The sequence below is a fragment of the Mus caroli genome, unplaced genomic scaffold (assembly GCF_900094665.2).
Source record: "Mus caroli unplaced genomic scaffold, CAROLI_EIJ_v1.1 scaffold_15022_1, whole genome shotgun sequence".
Lineage (NCBI taxonomy): Eukaryota > Metazoa > Chordata > Mammalia > Rodentia > Muridae > Mus > Mus caroli.
In genome coordinates, this window is record NW_018389123.1 from 15,115 (window position 1) to 21,108 (window position 5,994).

Below are 5,994 nucleotides of genomic sequence, written 5' to 3' on the forward strand. Positions count from 1 at the left end.
CCTCTCCCCATCTCCAAATGGATGCCCTCACCCCCCTCCTCGCCTGACTTCTAAACACCCTGAGGCCCCAGTCTCTTGAGGGTTTGGTACATCATTTCTGAATGAACACAGATCTGGAAGTCCTCTATTGTATGTCTGTTGGGGGCCTCATATCAGCTGGTGTATGTTGCCTGTTTGTTTGTCCAGTGTTTGAGAGATCTCGGTGGTCCAGTTTAATTGAAACTTCTGGCCTTCCTATAGGATTGCCCTTCTCCTCAGCTTCTTCTGCCTTCCATAACTCAACAACAGGGGTCAGCTGCTTCTGTCCATTGGTTGGATAAAAATATCTGTGTCTGACTCTTTCAGCCACTTGTTGAGACTTTCAGAGGGCAGTCATGTTAGATCCCTTTTTGTGAGCCCTCCATCGACTCAGTAATAATGTCAGGCTTTGGGACAACCCTTTAAACTGGATCCAACTTTGGGCCTGTCACTACACCTTCTTTTTCTCAGGCTCCTCTCCATTTCCATCCCTGTAATTCTTTCATAAAGGAAAATTTATAGAACAAAGATGTGACAGTGGAATGGTAACCCCATCCTTAACTGATATTTTGTCTTCCTGTAGGATGTGGTCTCTATATGTTCCCTCTCCCTGTCAGTTGTTTCATCTAAGGTCCTTCCCTTTGAATCTCGGAGTTTCTCACCACCTAGGTTTATGGTGCATTCTGGGGGATCCCCCCAACCTCCTATTTCCTGAGGTTGCCTGTTTACATTCTTTTTGCTGGCCCTCGGGGCTTCAGTCCTTTTCCCTCACCCAGCACCAGATTAGGTTCCCCTCTTTCCCCGACTCCACGTACCCCATTCACTTTCCATCCCAGGTCCGTCCCTCCCTCCACACTTATGATTGCTTTTTCTCTCTTCCCATTGGGACTATAGTTGGGGAAATCACAATCCCTGATCTTAAGCTTTATTACAGAGCAATAGTGTTAAAATTTTCATGGTATTGGTACAGAGACAGGCATGTTGACCAATGGAATAGAATTGAAGACCCAGAAGTAAAACCACATACTTATAGACACTTGACCTTTGATAAAAACACCAAAAATATACAGTGGAAAAAAGAAAGCATCTTAAATATATTGTGCTGTTCTAACTGGCTGTCTGTATATAGAAGAAAGAAAATAGACCCATATATGTCACCTTGTACAAAGCTCAAATCCAAGTTAATCAAAGACCTCAATATAAAACCATATACACTGAATCTCATAGAAGAGAAAGTGGGAAAGATCCTTGAACTCATAGGCACAGGGGGAAATTTCCTTATCAGAACCCCAGTGGCTCATTCTATAAGATCAAGAATTCATAAATGGGACCTCATGAAACTGGAAAGCTTATCTAAGGCAAAGAACATAATTGATAAGACAAGTAGGCAACCTGCAGGTTGGGAAAAAATCTTCACTAACCCAACATGCAATAGAGAATTAGTATCTAAAATATATAAAGAACTCAAGAAGTTAATCACAAGAAAAACAAACAACCCAATGAAAGTTTGGGGTATATAACTAAACCGAGAATTCACAACTGAGGAATCTTGAATGGCTGGGAAGCACCTAAAGAAATGTTTGAAGTCCTTGGTGATCAGGGAAATGCAAATCAAAATGACCTGGAGATTCTACCTTACACCAATCAGAATGGCTAAGATCAAAACCTCAGGATACAGCACATTTTGGAGAGGATGTGAAGGAAAAGAAACACTCCTCCAATGCTGGTAGTATTGCAAACTATTGTAACCACTCTGGAAATCAATCTGGAGGTTCATCAAAACTTGGAAATATATCCACTGGAAGACCCAGGTATACCACTATTGGGAATATACCCAAAAGATGCCACATCATGTCACAGGGGTACATGTGCCACTATGTTCATAGAGGCCATATTTCTGGTAGCCAGGATTTGGAAACAATCTAGATATGCCAAGACAGAGGAATGGATACAGAAAATGTAGTTATTTACACAGTGGAATACGACCCAGCTATTAATAATGAGGATATCCTGAGTTTTGCAAGCAAATGAATGGAACTAGAAAATATCCTGATTGACATAAATCAGACCAAAAGAACATGCATGGCATGTATTCAGGGATAATTGAATATTAGTCAAAAATGCAAAATACAGAAGATACAGTCCACAGAATTTTAAAAGGTCAACAAGCTGAGGCACCCAAGTGAGGACACAATTCTAATTTTTAACACTTCGTATTTAATCCTTTCACAATTAGGAATTGTACACATGTATTGGCTAGTATTATTAATCTTGTTTCCTGTGAAACACAAGGTATAGACATTTACAAACGGCTTTCCTTAATTGGAAATGCTTTAATGTGTTGTCTTTTCTCAAGGTAGACTTTTATTCTTTTAAGAGAAAGATTGCATGTGGTTAAACAATTGAAGAACACCATAACCTGGTCCACTGTTACCTTAGGTGCTAGTGGTTTTTCACTTGATGGTTCTAGTAATCTAGTAATCTAGGATGACCCCTTTGCATTCTGTTGCCACCTCAATTTATACCTTCCATGACCTTTCTAAGCTCTTTAAGGTTAGAGAGCAAACAAGGATGCCCCATGAGCATAGACATCTGAACATTTACAAAACAGAGGCCCAAGTGTGTCCTTTGAGGAAACAAGAGCTGTACCACATTATAGAAACAGGCACTAAGCCAAATTAATTTTCCTGAATCTGAGACTTGTGTTACATTGTTATTAAATCTGAGCTGAGAAATTAAATAGACAGATAAATTACAGAAAAAAAGTCCCTCCTAAGTACCACCTTGTATCCTGTACTGGGAATGCAAATGGGGAGTTATTATGTGTTTGATGTGTTAATTTGATCTTGCCAGCTTGCTCCAGTTAGAACTTTACTTGAAGCCTGAGAAATCATTGGAGGAATTGAATACAGGCAGCATTTACAATGTGTGGAAGTAAGACTGTGGTTGGATTTAGGGCTCTGAGACCTGCTTGAATTGGGTTTTTCACATGTTATCAGTTGAGCCTGTCTCCAGTGATAGGCAACAGCATTTCCTTTATACCTTTGTAGATTGGCTTATAACCACAGTGTGAATAATTACAGGCAGTGTTTTCTTCACTGAACACAAATAACTGGTTAATCTCGTTTAATAAAATAAGGAACTATATGGTCTCTGTCCTGAGCAACCCAAATAGATTTATCACCAATCTTTTGTTGTTGGTGGTGGTGGTGGTGTTTGTTTGTTTGTTTGTCTGTTTGTTTGTTTTTTGAGACAGGGTTTGTCTGTATAGCCCTGGCTGTCCTGGAACTCACTTTGTAGACCAGGCTGGCCTCAAACTCAGAATTCTGCCTGCCTCTGCATCCCAAATGCTGGGATTAAATGCGTGCTCCACCATGCCCGGCCACCATTCTTTATATTTAAATTCACTTTCTGCTGCCTTCTCAATAGAAAGGTCATGCTTTGCAAATAAAAGGGGAGCAGGTTAAAGTTGAATCTCAGACAAAAATGTAATGAAGAATGGTTCTACCTGCAACATGTTTGGTACAGTTACACAATGAGTTAAGTCATTTTTATATGAGACTCTAGTTTCACTAGTTTGTAACATATATTTCTTATCCTTAGTGAACCGTAAGACCTCGGTGAGACTTCAAAAGAAAGTATTTGTTTAAAATGGAGAAGTTGTGAGTGATGTCTCCCATGTTGTAGTTCATTTCAGCTGAGATATGTTCTTTGTTCTCATAGAGTCATATAGCATAGCTCACAATAATTGTTGAGCAATAAATACAATAAAGTATTTAAAAGAAAGGATCATCAAAAGGATCATCAAAAATCCTGTTCAGTTATAAGGTCTCATGAGTATTTATGCAAAGAATTAGGGAATCACATTGCCAGAGCTGCATGATTGTTAACTCCAATTGAGGTAAAAAGGATGCTGAGTGCTTCTCCTATGGGAAGTTTGGGTTAAACAGCAGTATGGTGAAAGGTTATTAGACAAATGAAAAAATAAATTTGTTAAATTTTATAAAAATATTAAGTAAATATTATAATAATTAATATTTTATTGAATGATTGCTCTTGATCATAATTTGGACTTTGTACTTGCCAATCGTCTTATGTGCCTCAACATTTATTTTAATCCTAAGAGTATCCTACAATCCTTACTTTACAACAAAAAGTAACACAAAGGCAGATGGAAATTCAATATACAATTTTGCTATTTATATACTCAACCTTTTCATCCATAACATAATAACAGTTTTTGCAGTCAAAATAGCAATTTTACTTGTCTCAAGCCTGACTCTGCAGGTTCATAGCACGGAGAACCAAGGGGTCAGACATCTCACAGACAAGGCAAATTCATACATGAAGAGCAATGAAGTACAACACATCTTAGCATCTCAGCACTTGACCCAGCCAACTAACTGGACAACTGACCTTTCCTGAAAGCAGGGAGTGAGGATTAGAAAGAAGCAAGGAAATTGACACTGAAAAAAAAATGGGAGATCCTCCCAAATCATGTACTTTCTCCTCCCATTGATGTTAAAGCATCAGGTGCACTACAACTTGAAAAAGACTTAAATATTTTATTCTGCTTTGACATTTGCCAATAAGAGAATCCTAGTGAGAAGGTTTGGAGCTCACCATGACTTGTGCACTCTATAACACATTTTACTTACAGGATCTAGCTCCCAGTCATCATTTTAATGACTCTCTAAGAGAGAATCAGTTTTGAACTTCACTGTACACTTAGAGAATAAGAATCTCACAGAATTCTTATATTTTTGGTTGTGAGCCTAGCCTTTAACGGCTGAGCATCTATAAGATGGAACATAGGACCCCCAATGGAGAAGCTTCAGAAAGCACCCAAAGCGCTGAAGGGGTCTGCAGCCCTATAAGTGGAACAACAATATGAACTAACCAGTACCCCCAGAGCTCATATCTCTAGCTGCATATGTAGCAGAAGATGGCCTAGTCAGCCATCACTGGGAAGAGAGGCCCCTTGGTATTGCAAACGTTATATGCCTCAGTACAGGGGAACGCCAAGGCCAAGACTCGGGAGTGGTTGGTTAGGGGAGCAGGGTGGAGGGAGGGTATAGCGAACTTTCGGGATAGCATTTGAAATATATATAAACAAAATATCTAATAAAAAATAAATTAAAAAAAAGAAAAAGAAAAAAAAAAGAAACTTGGTATCCTATAATAAAAGTTGCTTTACCACTGCATACAAGGTCTTCATAATATGATGCTGTATTCTACATGCAAATACTTTATTGAGTAATTTTCATAAATATTGATTAAAGATGCTAATGTACAATTTTTAATATTTTAATATAGATTTGCCTTATTTCATTCTATTTTCAATAATATTTTGCCATTTTAACACTCTTCTTAGTTTTGCCAGCACCACATTTCTATACTGTCAAACTTAGCTGTCAGCTAGTGATGGCCACATTCGCATCAGCTTTGGTTTGCATTTGCTACCTGAGAGGAGAAAACTTTATCCTTTTTCCATTCATACATTGGAAGATTATGTGGGTGGAGTCTTGCACGACCTTGAGAGCATGCTTCCCATCATTCCATTTATCAGACATCTCCTTAAGAGTGCTGATCACCGTAGCAAGTACAGCCTCACTTCCAGCACATGCTTTGAATATGACATTGCTTTAACTAGTATTCCTTTGCTCTTCAAACTCTACATTGTGTATTTTTTCTGACCGACCCACTCATTTTCATTTTAGACATTATGAATAAGCATAATCAAACTCAATATTATACAATCTTAAAATTTACTCAGCTAATGTAATTAGCCCAAGGGCTAGTGAAATGGCTTAGTAAGTAAGAGCAATTTTCTTTTTCAGAGGACCCAGTTTATAATTTCACTCTACTTCCAGTTTGATCTCTATGCTTCATGTTTGCAGTTAAAGATGTGGCTTAAATTGTTCCTCCTGCTGTCATCATATCTGCATGCTGTCACTGTTTCTGCATGTTGCCATA